The sequence below is a fragment of the Dipteris shenzhenensis genome, chromosome 6 (genome assembly GCF_047967505.1).
Source record: "Dipteris shenzhenensis isolate YYH24624 ecotype China chromosome 6, Dip_SZ_1.0, whole genome shotgun sequence".
Lineage (NCBI taxonomy): Eukaryota > Viridiplantae > Streptophyta > Polypodiopsida > Gleicheniales > Dipteridaceae > Dipteris > Dipteris shenzhenensis.
The window spans coordinates 31,070,259-31,087,562 of record NC_141601.1 but is presented as its reverse complement, the minus strand read 5'-3'; the positions used below and the strand labels follow the sequence as shown (position 1 = coordinate 31,087,562).

At 47.6% G+C, this 17,304-nt stretch overlaps 2 pseudogenes; both read right to left on the bottom strand.

Annotated features, from left to right (window-relative positions):
• Window positions 1–7,716: 7,716 nt before the first annotated feature.
• LOC147901052 (uncharacterized) lies at window positions 7,717–16,704 on the bottom strand (annotated as a pseudogene).
• Window positions 14,827–15,585, bottom strand: LOC147901053 (uncharacterized; annotated as a pseudogene).
• Window positions 16,705–17,304: the final 600 nt, after the last annotated feature.

The following is a 17,304-nucleotide window of genomic DNA, read 5'->3' as shown; positions in this document are numbered from 1 at the left end:
GGCCTGCCCGAGCCCGATGGAAGTCAACGAATAAAGTATCGCGGGGTAATATGGGTTTGTACTTGTGGCGAGGGGCACGGGTAGGCATGAACGATGGCGTCGTATGGAGAGGAAAAGAGTGCGGAGGGGGGGTCGATGTCGAGGTCTGGAGAGGCAAGGAGGGAGGAGGAGGTGTTGATGTCGAGGTTAATAAGAGAGGAGCCCGGAATCTGCTACAAGAGAATTCCCTAGCAGAGCCACCAGTGCAGGCCCATGCTTCGATGGAGAGGAAAAGAGTGAGGAATCGACTCTACCAATGCTATACATAGACACAGAAACTCTTTCGGAGTCTTCCGAATTTCCATGGCTGAAATTAATGGTCCTCGAGGTAAATCCTTTTCACCTCGCAAAACATATTCTACCCCGTTCATCTTGAACTGGTAAATATGCTTTTTCCAATCAATGGCTGGATTTTTCCAAAAATGCCAAGCCATGCCTAGGGCTATATCTGCGTGAGCAAGCCTGGTCAACTCAAAGTCCAGCTTCTCAACATAGTCCTGAATTCGAAGTTCCAACTGGGTAACCCTTTGGTCCCACACTTCAGTTGAACTTCCGTCTGCCATCCTGACCGTATAAGCATAGTCAGACGGACTAGTTTTCAACTTGAGCCTCTTAATAAGCTTCGAGTTAATTACATTGTGCATTGACGCTGAGTCAAACAACACAATCACATCATGATTGGCTACTTGCCCTTTCATTTTAATCAACTCGGGCTCATCGAAAACCGTATACCCCGTTGCTGCGGGCTTTGAAAGGATGTTATGAGATGCACCGCTTACTAACTTAGTAACAGACACACTTAACAGCACAGGTACTAACCTTTGAGAAGGTCCCGCCCATTGCATGTGCATATGTTTCGCATTGGGACTTTCCTGCATTTCCGCGTCGCATTCAGATATTATCATGTTGGCCGTGCGACGGTCTTTGTTTAGTGGACAATCTTTCCACTGATGTCGCCAAAGGCAGCCGAAGCGCAATCCTTCTTTTCTAGCTTTCTCTTTTTGCTCAGGGGTCAACGAGGACTTTGACCAAGCCCGGGCTGCCATTGGAGTTACTTTTCTTTTCACTCCAACGGTGGTACTTGTCTTTGATGGTCCCTCAACCGACTTCACCTGCTTGGTTTGGCCACTTGGCTGTGAGACACTTGTCTTTGAAGTCCATTTCCTCTGAAATCCCCCTTTTCTCGGGTACTCATGCTGAGTCCCTGCCTGCACAAATCCACTAGATGTGCCTCTGGCATCCTCATAGTTCAGGGCTACTACAATAGATTCATCTAATGTAGTCACATATTTAGCCCGAACTTCCATTTTAATCTTGTCGTTCAGTCCATAGATATAGTCTTTCAATTGAACCGACATAGGGAGAGGGTTTGTTATTTTCATAACACATTCTCTGAACTTGTCAGTGTACTCTGCCACCGACAAATTCCTCTGGTGAAGGTAAGCATCCCGAGCTCCGAGTTGCTACCTAGACATCGACACACTTGCTCTGGTGGCAGCTCTCGAGGACCCAGAGCAAGAAGGAATGGAAGCAACCTTCGAGGAATATGGCAAACTCATCGACATGGCTGACCGAATGACCTATCGGGACAGGTATGCATGGGCTAAAAGATCGCTTCATATGGCTCAGCGCATCATAGATGACAGCTTCATTCAGATGGGTGCCTCCCTCTTTAATACTACGGGTCAGGTTTGCAAGCTTCTATCACAGAAGCAACACCTCCGCTTGGAACATGAAAAGAAGGTAGCCAACACGCATAAAGAATGGGATACAACATTACAGGTGAAAGAAGCGGAGTGGGGAACAACTCTACAGGCAAGGGAGGCTGCGTGGAAAGCTCAGTAGGACGAGTTTCAACAGTGTCTTGGAGCGAAAGAGGCAGAGTGGGCAGCCAACAGGAAGGTTTTAGAGGATAGTCATTCAGCTGAGCAGGCTGAGATCCAGAGATCCAGAGGGAGCTTGCAGCCCTACAGGACAAATACACCTCACTGGTACCGCAACCTCATGGACACATTTAAGGAGGAGGTGAAGACCACCCTCGGAACATCAGCACACCCACCACACCCTCTCCCTCCTCCTCCGTGACCTTCATCCAACAAGTAGTAGCTTCTGGATCTTTCACTTCGGCATTTCTTTTTCCCAGCTCTGTGCATTTGGATTCTGCAGTTCTCATGTAAAGAAAGGAATTTTGAAGTTGTATGGCCATGAGCCAATTTTATTTCAGTTTTGGAGTTGTATGGCCATGAGCCAGTTTTATTTCAGTTTTGGAGTTGTATTCCAATTTTGGAGTTGTAAGGCCATGATCCATTTCTTTTTCAGTTTTGGGGATGTCAAGTTCACTTTCTTATTTACAATTTATACTTAAAGTTTTCTCACACAGAACCTTTGTTATTCACCGGGACGGTGAATGATAGTGGCAGGGGATCTATTGTACTCTGAGTCTCCGGTCACGACTCCCACCAAGAGTCACACCTTGGTCATACCTAGTCGCATCGTGTTCACATGTGTTCACATCTTGGTCACTCTGGAGCAAACAGTACATGACTTGACTTGGACATGACTTGCACATGACTTGACAGTACATCACTTGGACATGACTTGGCAGTACATGACTTATACAAGACCTGGACATGACTAGGACATGACTTGGTAGTACATGACTTGTACAAGACCTGGACATGACTTGGACATGACTTGTACAAGACCTGTACATGACTTGTACAAGACCTGGACATTACTTGGACATGACTTGGCAGTACATAACTTGTACAAGACCTGGACATGACTTGGATATGACGGGAGTAGTACATGACCGAAGAGTACTAAACCTCAACCTTGACCGATCATGGTCAAAGTTGATCAGAGTGAAGTATTGGCGCAATGATGCACATGGGTACACATGTTGGTGCACATGGGAAGCAGTCCAACACAGTGCACAGGTGCACAGGCGGTACCTGTTGGTGCACATGGGAAGCAATCCAACAGTTAAGAGGTATAGGTGGTGCACCAACCCTCGCAACCAACTAGTGTCAGGAGCACATGGAATAGACAGGAGTAGACATGGAGCACGGGATTCACTGACTCAGAACAAGCTAGAGTGTTGCAGAAGCCATCAAGGACAAAGCGGCCGACAAACGGTGGAACAGCTAAGGATGCAGGAAGACATCCAATAGGAAGGAGGGAAGGAGATTTCCAATGGAGGGGAGTAGATGAGGAGAAGGTGAACAGGGGGAAACGGGGGAAAAAGGGGGGACATTCTAGTAGAAGCGGAGGGTGTGATTGAGGGAGTGGAGACTAGAGTCAAGAGCTCACCTCATGTGTATCTTCTCCTGGTGTATCAATCATCTGCTGTAACTCTCATGAATATATGATTCATTCCTTCTAATGAACTATGCTACTTCCCATCTCTGCTCGCTTCTCTAAGATCTCTTCCCGTTGTGTTCTACTCCCCTCCTCTCCCTTCACGTGGTATGAACAACAGACCCTGTGTCATGTGCTTGGAGTTCTGCTCCGTTCATGTCCAGGGTTGGCTTCATCTGTTGTAACTCTTATGAATATATGATTCATTCCTTCTAATGAACTATGCTACTTCCCATCTGTGCTCGCTTCTCTAAGATCTCTTTCCGTTGTGTTCTCCTCCCCTCCTCTCCCTTCACCTGGTACAACGGACCCTGTGTCATGTGGTTGGAGTTCTGCTCCATTCATGTCAAGGGTTGGCTTTTATGATGTTGTTCTACTTAGTCTTCTTCTTGCTCACATCACTCTGCACTTGCACCGCTCGCACATCGTTGACACCATCGATTCGCACTCGTCTACACACCATCGGTGACACCCATGGCATGTCTTACTTGCTTCTCGCACCAGTGGCCTTAGGCCTCCGGTAATACCTCCGGAAGTGTTAGGAACCCCCCCCCCCCCTCCCCTCAGACAGAGCTGAAGGACGTCTTCCTAGATGGCGGGGCAGCGGTGAACATCATGCCGAAAGGTACACTCTGAAAACTTGGTTTGAAGTTGATAAATGATGTTCACTTCAAGTGCGCATGGTTGATTAGCGCAGAGTAAAACCAATGGGTGCAGTCGAAGGTGTTCACATGAAAATTGGAGGAGTAACTTTTCTATCCAAATTTGTTGTTCTCGATATGACCGAAAATGAACAAACTTATCCTCTACTTCTTGGTAGACCATGGTTGCAGTCCGCAAAGGCCATTCAAGATTGGTCGAATGATGAAGTTCGGTTGCCCTTGGGATCCATCACCGGACAGGCATGGCATATCCCAATAGAACTGGGAGAAGAGGATTTTGAAGAACAAGCAAGAGTCGAAGAGGAGCATTGGGCTTGTGGGGACTGGCCCTTGGGTGGTGACCAAGATAACCGCGAGGAGGCAACTCTGGAAGGCTTCGAAAGATTGACCTACTTATTGGATCGGGCTGATCAAGAAGAGGAGGAAGCTGTCATTTTGGATTGGATGGGAGCCCTGGGCTCCTTAGCAGTCAACATGGTCGAAATATGCCAACAAGAAGATCGCGAGGAACACCTTAGCACTTCACGTAGGGTATCGGAAGTCAACCAAGAAGCATGTGCACATGGTCTAGCTGAACTAGTTTATGAAAGAATGCCTTTTGGTCTTTGCAATAGTCCACACATGTATCAGAGAATGGTGGCTAGAGGTATGGCACAAGGTAGTGGCGAGGGGCGGAGTATGTCTCAGAGACAGGGGGCAGAGGGTACCATAGTGGGACATCAATGATCGTACAGAGGCCAATGATTGTACTATAGTGAACATTGATGGTAATACAATACCCAACATTGCTAACATTGGTCAAGCTAATGCTTATGGTACTTTAGCATACAATGATGGTACTAGTGTATACGATGCCAGTATTGCACAGGACACAAATGGTACTCCAGCTTACAATGACGGTACTACGGAGTACAATGATGGTAATTCAGAAGACAATAGCAATATTGGAGAAGAGATTGATGGTGATGGTGCTTTAGTAGACACTGACACAGACATTGCTGATTTGGAGTGGGACCAACACCAAGAGCTTGATGTCTTGGGGAGACATTGGGTGCACACGGGATATGGAGACGAGGACATGGTGGCTGACTTTACTCTACTTGACTTTTACTTATCAGAGGCCGCGACCACCCCTCCATTGAAGACCTTCCTATGACCACTTATGAGGTGGAAGGCTTACCTTACAGGGGAATGCTCAGACAGGCACCGAGGCGTCGACGGAACATAACACCCACTGAGTCTACATCTCAACCAATGCAAGAGAACGCCCCAGTTACTTTTCCCCCATCTTGGTTAAGAGAAGTGGAGGGAGACTTTCCCCTTGAGGATACTCCCGCACATACAGGACTGGGCATGGGTGAGCCAAGTACCGCCACATCCCAATGCGGTGCCCGCCGCTGATTTCATGGAGCATCACATCGACTTATACCCGGAAGCAGACCCTGTGATTTAAGGACCATACCGCATGAATCTTAACTACGGCAAGGCAGTCCAAAGAGATATACAAAAAATGGAGCAAGCGGGGTTAATCTACCCAGTGCATTACTCTGATTGGGTTAGCGGAATTGTCATTGTACCGAAAAGAGACACTGGCAAACTCAGAGTATGTGTTGACTACTAGAGTTTGAATGCTGTGACATGACATGATAAGTTTCCCCTTCCCTTCACCGATAGAGTGTTGGAGACGGTGGCAGGTCATGCTTTATACTGATTCATGGACGGATATAGTGGGTACAACCAAGTTCAAGTGAGAGAACAGGATCAGCCCAAGACATTTGTCACTCAATGGTGGACTTACGCCTACAGAATGATGCAAATTTAGAAACAGGATTGGGAGACAGACATGGCAACTTTGCGAGGCGAGCATGCCATAGAGGTATCGAAATTACAGCATGAGTTCACTAAGTTGCAAGACGCACTGACTTACTCAGTGTCTGCCAAGGGAAAATCAGATTCCCGTGTGGCTGAATTGGAAGAGAAGCTTTTAGCAATGGACGATGAGTTTACAGAGCTTCGAGCACAACTTACCACACTGCAGACTTCACATTCCACCTTGCAAACACAACATGATCATTACTACTGGAGATTCCGCAGGTATAAAGCAAAGTATCAAGACCTCTGAAATGTGATGGATACAATTGAGGCCGAGGAAGAAAATAACATGCCTAATATGGATCCGAGTGCAGCAAACGCAAGGCTACCATGACCTTCCTCAGTGATCTCTAGCTACACATGTTTTTTAAAATTCCAGCATCCACTTTTTTATCTTTGACAAGCACATTTGCTATCCTTGTATATATCATGGTGTGATTCTTCATGATGTTCTCTTTTATTTCATTTCCACTGCTGTAACTCAAGCAAGAAGGAATTTTATTTTACAAAGTCTCATTAGCAAAAAATCATCTAAAAAACAAAATCTAAAACTCAAAAAGGAAGAAGAGGAAGGAGGAGGAGCAACAATGAGTGTAGAGATATATACATGATATGGTGGTGTAGGATAGACTAGGACATAGTCTATTTTAGAGTTTTTGTGTGCTCTAGTACTTGGACTATATATACCAAGTATTTGTACTTCATTTGATTGAACATTTCAGTTTAAGTTCACTTGTGTTCACTTCTTGTTCTCTTGTGTTCACAACTCTTCTCCATTCTTGTTCCTACATGTGGTATCAGTGCTAGTCCTTCCAGCCCTATCACTTGCTTCCCCATCCTCCCACGTGCTCTTGTTGCACTTCTATCGCGAAGAAGAGATTAGTTCTTGCTGGTCGACTTCTCTTTTGCCTGTCCTGAGCTCCCACGAGCTTCGCGTGATCTCGAGCTTTAGTTTTGTTTCGAGATTTTACACCAAGAAGCACTCCTCAGCTGGGAGACTTTGTTTTGCGTCGTGCACGCATTTTTTCATGCAATTTTGGGTACCGGAAGTTTTGTAGCTGCGCCGGGCAACCCGGAGGAGTTTTGAACAGTTGTATTGGGGCTCTACCTCCCCTCGGAGCTGTCCGTGCTCTCATAATTTCATTATGAGCAACAGATCATTAGATACTAACAATATCATTTACGTTTTACTGATTTTAATTGATTTCCATACAGTTCGCCTCTCCACCTCGCCTCTCTAGCATTGCAAAGATTATTGACATTCGGGATGAACTCGCAGCTATTCATGAGGATTTCACAATCAAGTCTCGGGTTCTTCTATGCACTGGGTTCTCGATACGTAGCGTTTCATATTAGTGTAGTACTAAAAGAACTAAAAAATATTGAGCATACGTTCAATACCAAAAAAAAGAGGGACATATTTTAGAGTTTTAGAGTAAGTACAAGCTATTCTTGAATGGACATTCAATGCTTAGAAGATGTACGTGACTTGATTCTTGAAAGTTGAAGAACAAACATTCTACATGTAACAAAACTTAAAAGGACCAAAGATATATCATGATTCATGATTCATGTCAAAAGGACTGAAGATATATCATTACAAATAGTAGCGAGTCATGATTATGTCAAAAGGACTGAAGATATATCATTACAAATAGTAGCGAGTCATGACTCGTGACATAAAGTAGTGAGTACGAAAAGGGGGACCAAGGTCCAATATAGATGCAAAAGTTTTATAAAAAGCTTTACTACAGGCAAGAGCCTAGGGCCTAGGTCCTAGCCTCTAGGTACTCCCATCACTGTCAAATTCAGAACTATGATCATTCTCACTAGAGGATGATGAGGATCCATGAGACCCCTCACCATAGTCACCCTCACTAAGAACATTGCTCTCCTCATCATACTCCGGCTCTCTAGCCATACGTGTGTCCTCAGCAACAATGGATGTGGTTGATGTGCTTCTCGAGCCACAGCTCACATAGGTTCGGGGGCCGGTGGCACGGATGTCCTAATACGGGCTGTGGATGCTCCGCCACCACGAGTGCCACCAACTAGAAGGGTGACCCTTCTCTCGATGCGAGTGCGTGACACTCGTTGATCTATCTCCTCCAACTCCAAGAAAAGGTCCTTGAAAATCTGGTCTCGCGCTCTCTAGTGACACTTCTAAGCTTATTCGCCGATAGCTTGCACTCATCCACATTTACGTGAAATTTGAGGTGTGGACTGTAGTTAGAACTTATGACCTACAACTTACAAGTGTCAAGTGACAGTACCATTGTGTACAACATACAAGTATGGAGGACAAATATGACTAATTTGAAAAGTCTACCTTTCTAGCCATAGGCATCTCATGCATGTTGCGCAACATACGTAAGTTAGAGTGATAATAAATAAGCCGCTCCAATTGTTTCCTGCTAAGCTTGTTGTGTATCTTTGTGTGTATGAGAGAGTAAGCAGACCAATTCCTCTCACACGCACCCGATGAGCTATCCTAATGTACATAATGTTAAGTAAATGAGCGAGAGCCTAGAGGTATGAATTTAAATATTAGATTGTAGTCTTGTAGCTTTACCTGTGCAAGAACCCTCATAGCTACTTTTTGTAGATGGGACAATTGGTAGCCAAAAGACTCCCACCGAAAAAGAGGTTTGACCGAGTCCCTCTTCCAACACATGGTGGAAGCAAATGCGGTTCCTCTTTGGTCATTGTAGTTTATGAGTTCTTGAAGAAATGCACCATGCTTGTCCTCATGCAATGCTTTGGAAGATATGCATCTATATCGGAGGCCAGGCCCTCCTCATCCGTAAAGAGAGAGGGGGCCTTGAAAGCGGAATGCATAAGGGTAGCAAGACCATGGATGGGTCGTTTCATCCAATTCCACCTCTTGTTGACATGAAAGAGGATGTCATCGTGGTATCCAAGATATCGCGAATGTCAATTTTCAAAGAAAATAATTATAAGTTAGATTATTAATTAACATTCAAAATCAAAGAAACGAGATCCGATATTAGCATTGTAGGTTTATAAGTTACCATGATGGACTAATATCCATATCTAAAGCGGTGGAGGCGCTAATCTCCACAATGGCTTCTTTCATGAAGTAATGGAGAAGCCTTAAAGTAGCCCCCTCCATGTCTGTCATGCGCAATACCTTATACAAGGGCGTAATGGCAATGACAATGGCCTTCAATCCTTGCCAAAAATACTCTCCCAAGCAAAGCTGTTGAATGTCTTTAGCGTCTTGTTGAGTTGCACTTGACTCTCCTTCAAACCATTCTTTATACTCATCGGACACGACCGTCTTTTAAAGCTTGTTTTGAACATCATAGAGCCGCTCAAGAAGTAGCCACATAGTAGCAAATTGTGTCTTTGATGGCTTCTTCAAGTCGGAATAGATATGAAAGATGGCAAGAAGCTTGTTTTTGGAGTTGATGAAGCTCACGATGGAGCAAGCATCACTCACAATGGTCTTTACCCATGGCAATTTACCAATGTCCTCCATGAGAAGGTCAAGGCAATGACTGGCACATTGAGTCCACACTATTGAGGGAAACTCCCTTTCAAGCACTATTGAGGAAAACTCCCTTTCAAGCATGTGACCCATAGACCTACAATTTAAGGCATTTTCCGTTACAACTTGCACCACATTTGTGGGACCGACCTACATGACAAGTTTCAGCTTCTTACATTCAAGAAGAAGTAGATTGTTGTTGGAGATGAAAGAATCTAAAGAAGTACATGTCTCTCGACTTACCTCAAGTATAGCTTCCCAAAGTGGCAATAGATAAAGGAGGCGGTGGTTTTTCTTCCCTTCTCACCACATCCTCGACCTCTATGGTTACCACCACTATTTCACCACCATCATCCGCCTCATCATCTACGCCATTTCTCTCCTCCCCCTCTCTTGCATCATCATCACAGGTCTCCTCTCCAGTAGCCTCACCACTGGCCCCATCAGCCACGGCTCCACAGTACTTTCCCTTAGTATCACCTCTACCTCTCAGTCAGCCATCCTTCATCACCTCGTCCGACCTCGCTACTCCTACATATCACTCGCCCGCCCAGATCATATTATCCCCACCCTCAGTACAACCTCAGCAGCCCACCTTCATTCCAACCCCTCTCGAGATCCAGTTCCCACGTGGACCAGGACATCTTAGGCCCCCGCCAGATGCTTGGGACCCCTATTGGCTGAGATACACAGCATCCGGGCCCGTCAGGCAGAGGTGACACATTACACCCAGGAGCAGGCCCGATACACCCAAGGAGCAGGCCCGCATTATACACGAGCAGGGCACCCTTATCCAGGGACTCAGACACGACATCACACAGCTTCGAGAGGAGCTCGGGACCCTCAGAGCAGCGCCTGGAGGGACCCTAGTCACAGAGATGGAGGCACAGATAGCCACGATACAGTCGGCTATAGCAGAGACGACTAGATGGGTGGACGTGGCAAAACGGGAGCCCACAAAGGCAACCGTTTCAGCCGCCATACAGGAACAGCAGCAGAGGGCTTCGAAGGCCCTCAACATCCGGATACGAGGGATCACGCGAGACAGCACCAGCACCACTACGACACCCATGGAGGAGGCGATTACCTTTGTGACTACCACCATGGGGGTCCCTGACCATGGCATAGAGGGAGCATGGCGTGTTGGGAGAGATCCCAACCGAGAGCAGCCCCTAGTCATTCGCTTCAGAGATTCACATGCTCGTCTAGCGACATTCCGACGCCGAGCCTCTCTACGAGAGCATCCCACCCTGTCCATGGACGAGGACTTGACACCGCTACAGATTGAGGAGCGACTAGTTCTTCTGCAGCAGCGGGATGTTGCCCGCAAGGAGGGGAAATGGGCTGTGGTCCAAGATGGTAGGTTATTGACCGGCACCCGTCGGGCTCCCACCCGTACCCCCTAGGGGGACGGGGCCTATGAGACTCAGGTTTTCAAGACCCTAGACTGCACCATTTGGAACTGTAATGGCACCTTATGGTCAGACCCAAGAAACTTCTCGGAGTCTTATACATGATGAGACATAGTCTTTTACACGGAGACACACCAGAGCCCAGAGCGTCCACTACCGATAGTAGTGGCTACACATGGGAGTCAACCTTCAGGGATGAGACGAGGGATACAAGAGGAGTCCGAGGATCAGGCGGGGTCGCAGTATTGTACAGGTCTTCCCTCGCTGGAGCCATCTCCATTGAGAGGAAGGACGCACACTCCCGATTCATGTGGATCCGGATCCGTGACGCACAGACACCCGTGACCTTTTCATAGCAATATGCTACTTCCCGCCAGACACATCCCACTTCACCAGAGTGGCACGAGAAGAGGGTGAGACATCTCCATATGCACCCTTACATTAGGATATCCCAGACCTTTCAGCCCGCGGGGAAGTTCTCCTTGTTGGGGACTTCAACGCCAGGACGAGTACGCGACAGGCACCACTCCTAGACTTCCGAGATGACTCTATCATGCTTCCAGACATGGACCTAGACGGAGCAAGTATGACTAGGACCTCATCGGACCGACACGGGTCTGTTACACCATATGGACACGCGCTCCTTGATTTGGACAGGATGCATGATCTCATCATCTACAACGGGCTCGACCTATGGCCCTCCTTAGGTGGTTTTACTTGCTTCCCACACGGGGGGGGCACTAGTGTAGTAGATTACATCATGGGATCCCCTACCTTCACTTCATGTATCACCGACTTCACCGTAGCACCACTCCCTCCAGGAGCTGATCACACATACCTATTCTTCACTATCGCCACCCCATGCTTAGCCACACCACACACACCACATAGGAAGCACGACACCTACCACGACATACATTTTGATCACAGCCTCTCACCGGCCTACTCTGGACGCCTAAACAGACTCCTAACCTACATCGATCACATACCACTCATAGAGGACCGTGCTGCCATGATTAGTCGCACACTCCACGAGGCTGCCCTCCAAATCTTTCCCCACACCACACGGTCCACTAGACCACCACCTCTTGGTTCTGTACCCTGCAACAATTGGTACGATGCGGAGTGCAAGGCTTATCGCCGACAGCTCCGACTTGAAACCAAATGTCACCTCCCGAACATACCAGACACGGTATGCAAGTACCGACGTCTCGTACGTCGGAAGAAGCAGGCTTTTCTTCATCAAAATGAGGAGGAGCTATTGCACATCTTGTACAGCAACAACTCTAAGGATTTTTGGCGGAGATTCCTTGAGCGTAGGTCCCCATCACCCCTCACCGACACAAGAGTCTGGCACACGTATGCACACCATCTATATGATGTCCCACACCAGCCCACTCCAGACCTCATACACACACCTCGTCCCACCACTTGCACGTTGTTCACCAGAGGGGGAGTCAAGGACGCGACATTGAAACTGCACAATGGCCGAGCTAAGGATCACGAGGGGCTATGCACTGAGTTTATCGCATATGGGATCGACACGTTAGCCCCGATCCTAGCAAAGCTATTCAATGACGCTGTTTGCCTTGGCTTCCCCCGCACTTGCACACTCAACACCATCACCCCCATCCACAAGGTAGGGGATCCCATGGACCCGAGTAACTACAGGACTATCATGATTGGACATGTGATGTCCAAGATCTATGCAGCTGTATTGGATGCATCGGTCAGCCTGTTCGCAGAGATGAGAGGGCTCAGAGTAGAGGGTCAGGCCGGTTTTAGGCGAGACAATGGGACTATGGATCACATACTCACACTCACGAGTGTCATTGAGGAGGCCAGATCATGGAAGGAGAGGGTATACTGTTGCTTTGTGGATTTCCGCAAAGCCTTTGACACAGTACCTCGAGCTCGTCTTATCACACGCCTACAGACACTGGGATTTGATCAGGAGATCATCTGGGCAGTCATGGCACTGTATGAGAGAGTCTTAGGCCGAGTTCTTATAGGCGCAGGTTGGACAGATGAGATCATGAGTACCATAGGGGTCAAACAGATTGTCCCTTATCGCCGCCGACCCTGTTTGGCCTCTACATCGATGAGCTTGAGACTTTCATGGGGACGTTCGGAGGGACCGGTTGCTCACTTGCCGGGATCATCATCAAGATTCTTCTTTATGCAGACGACGTGGTACTCTTGTTGTCCACACCCGAGGGGCTCCAGCGACACCTGGATGCACTACCTGGATGCACTGCAGGCTTTTTGTTTATCCCATGATTTGGAGGTCAACCTTGGCAAGACCAAGGTCATGATCTTTAACACCTCTCGAGCAAACATGCAACGGAAACAATTTACTTTTACTTTGGGTGGGTCACCAGTTGAGATCGTATCCTCATACACTTACTTGGGGGTCATCTTCTCCGGACTGATCTTCACGATGAGACCAGCGATGCAGGCCAGACTGAGCAGGGGATATGCCTCACTGGCTCGGCTAGAGAGACAGTGCTTTAACTCCCACTTCCAGGACCCTCGGACCAAGGCTCTTCTCTTCGACTCCTTGGTCCGACCAGCCGGTATGTATGGTAGCCCTTGTTGGGGACCTAACATGTTAGAGATAGAGTGGTTACGGGTGGAGCGCTTGCAAATCCTCATGCTCTCACGGATGATCTGGGAGAAACCGTCTGTACCACATCACATCATTCAGGCCGAGTTTGGTGCTTCTCCACTCCAGCTCAATGCAGCCTTTCAGACCATCACATATCTACATCGGGTTAGATCATATGGGGACTGCACATCAGGGAGACAGAGGTTGCCGTGGTTGGCTCTCGATTCCTCCATGAGGTTGGCAGCAGAGGGAGACGAGCGATGCTGGTATGCACAGACTCACAGATGGTTTATGAGACTAGGGTTCCACATAGATAGGATACCTCCTTTTCAGTATAGTTTAGATGCCCCTCCGGTACTCCCACCCACCATCCCGATTGGGCCACATACCAACCAGGTCATTCGAGAGGATCTCCTGCAGCTACACACCTTTAGGACCTGGTTGGAGCCGAGGGAGCTTTCAGTGAAGCTGAGTTTCTACAGAGATTACTATCTTCGCATTTCGGAGGAGGGATTCATCACACCACCGGGGTACACTGAGCTTCATATGCCTCACTCACTACGGATCTCCATCGGACAGTTTCAGGTATCATTACACCGCCTCCGCATAGAGAGCGGCAGAGTAGAGGGGATTCCTAGGGAGCATCGCTTATGCATACTGTGCGACTGTCAGGAGGTTGAGTCGGAGGAGCATTTTATTTTCAGGTGCCCAGTGTACTACGAGATCCGAGGTTGCTACCACTGCCTCTTCAGAGACGGCTCCGGGCTCCTTTTGAGATTCCTCGCCTACCCAGATCAGAGATGCCTCGCGGCCTTCATTCATGAGGGAATCCGACATAGAGAGTACTTACTCAGGAGACGGGGCTTGGTCACATCATCAGACACCTCTCAGAGCAGGATCACAGAGTTCTTCCCATCAAGTGACATTGATCGTCTAGTCTCTAGCCGCCGACGTGACAAAGACCCCGACCCGCACGACACACGAGACATCGAGGGGACACACAGATCACTCTGGGGGACCACCCATCATTGTTTAGACCCGGAAGACGTCCCACGGGAGTCACGGTGGCTCTGGTTTTGCCTCGAGCCTCGTCCAGGAGACCGAGACGCATGGCACCCCTTGACGGGCACCAGCATCCCATCACCAGCTATGCACTAGCCAGGGGGACATGACATACGGAGTATTCCACTCCGCTCCACCAGTCCTTTTCTTTTCATTGTTACATCCAGATGTATTTGATTATGTATGATCAGACTTAGGATTCAACACGGGTGATGATGCTCGTTTCAGTAGCTCCACCCTTATTGTGATTTGTATCAGGTTTTCTTTCAGTCTCATAGACCCATCGGTCTTCCGAAGACTCTAATAAAATTTATTTTCTTTTTTTCTTTCTCCCGCATCCACAACCCGCAAGAAGTATGTGCCAAGAGGACAAGAGATAAGAACCATCCGTCTGAGAGAATGGAGCATCCATACTTGGCCCACCCTGCACGCACGGGATACTTGGCCCATCCTGCACGCACGGGCTCAAGAGACTTGTTGATTGTCTCCCTCTCTTCATCAAGCTTCTTGGTACGCATGCCATTATAGCTAACTCCATCCTAACCTTCACATGGACCAACCGAGGCTATGGTTTTCACCATTCTTCGCCACCGTTCACATCTACGCACATGAAAAGAGAGATTGCACTTAATGATAGTGCGAGCAATCTCTATTTCAACTTGTCTTTGCCGCTCCTTGAGTAATGACAATGGAGTGGAGAAGCCACCTGTGGCTTGGGCAAGAGTGGCTTGCCTCCTTCTTGGTATGTCACTTGTCTTTGTTCTCTTTGATGCTATGTTGGAGGACATAGCAGACCCAATAGAGGCAACGGAGACAGATTGAGAGGACTCATCCTCCACTTTGGGTGGAGGACATCATAGCCCCGATGGAGGCATTGGAGATGGATTTAGAGGACTCATCCTCCGCTTCGGATGAGGAAATGTCCGAGCATACCATCTTCTCTCATGCCATAGAGGTCTTCTTCCTTCACTTCTAGGGTAGGTACTTTTGACAACATTCTTGAAAAATATCCTTGGGAACTAGTCTCTGTCTCATAGAGAGTCGTGTCTGAGTCACCATAAAGTATCCCCATTGCACAGCCAAGGATATTTCAGAGTTATTGGCTGGAGAGTTTATTTATCTATTGGCTATCGTGATGCTTACGGAAGGAGAAACGTCACACAAGCCGCTTGTCGGAAACCAAAGGGCGCCATATTAACTTTGTCTCTCTCCTTCGCACAACTATGTCTTCATTGTGAGAGAAAGAAAGAAAGAAAGATAGTCTATTAACATCCACGGGAGACCAAAGGTCTATGGTGTGAAGTCTTGTAAGGCTTCCCCCCTACCCCCCAATCAGTCTCCATAGTCAAGGATTTAGTTCATAATGAAATACGGACGGTCCTTGCCAAAATCCAAGTGGAATTACCTTGCTGCATTGCCTGGTCCGCAATTCAAAAATGTTTCAAGATCATGAAGTCTTTTCCTTGTATTTTACTTAATTTGAGAAGTGAAAGAGAAGTCCAATGTTTGCAAGTGGCATTGCAAGTATTGCCCCAAGGTCCAAACTAGTAGAGTGACCCGCCTTCTTATCCATTTGTGTAAGTTGGGTGGGCGATCCAGACCATGCATGGGGATCACTATCTATGGACGCGATGTTTTCCTCCTCCAGCTAGGCTCCTTGGATACCGCTCTGACTCTCGTGGAGTGTAGCCCTATCCTCTTGGGAGGACCACATTTGGTTTACCTCATCCCTTGGTATCATGGATTCACGATGGAGGACATGGACTCGACTCACCATGTTTCTCGCTTCCCGGACTTCCGAGGGAATACAAATACATCCTTTCATCAAGGAACATGGTGGAGAGAGAGAGAGAGAGAGTGGGAAGGCTAGGAAGAGAGGAAGTGATACTCAAAAGGAGACATAATGAAATGGAAATGAAATGACTAGAGCAATGAACAAAAGGAGAGTACTCACATGTAGACTAAAGAGCTTGTACCTTGATACTTTATTGATTTGACAAAAGACAAGTACAGCTCTTATATAGAGCACACACACACATATTGACACCAATGCATAAGGGATAACTCCCAATGTGACACGTGGCATCCGTAGGACACACTAGACTAGAACTCACACTAGAACACACTAGAACACATCAAACTGACTCAACTTGGCTTCATATTCTAACATTTCCCCATGAAGGCAAGGTGAGAGACTACTGGAATGGAACCACGGACAGAACATGACAGTGTGACAGGGCTACTAAACTATGCAATGTCTGAACTAGACATGGCTCCCATGCCAACTCAGAGGCTGAAGTCTAAGCATGGTTTAGAGGTCGGACTGAGCACTCATATGGCTTTTACATCCCAAACATGACTCAGAGGCTCATGTATCAGCATGGATGCATGAACAACTCAGAGGTCTAGAAGACCAATGCACCAACATCCTGGAACTCATATGCCAAGCTTGATAACTAGACCCTATCAATGCCAATACATGGCTCCCATAGTACATCCCCCTCTTGACTTTAGGGACTAACTAGAAACATGGAGTCACACACCATAAGCATGATCCAACAAGTAGGTCAAGCTTTCGAAACCCTCCACGGCTTGTGCTTCCTTTCCGCCATCTTGGTCATCTCCAATGGGCCAGACCCAACGCTTCTCTTCCACTTCTTCAAAATCCTCTTCCCCTAGTTCGATGGGTCGGTGCCATGCCTTTCCCATGCCTACGTCATGTGTGGACATATACGATGCGGGTTCTTGTGAAATCATGGTCGCCAAAGTGTTAACGGT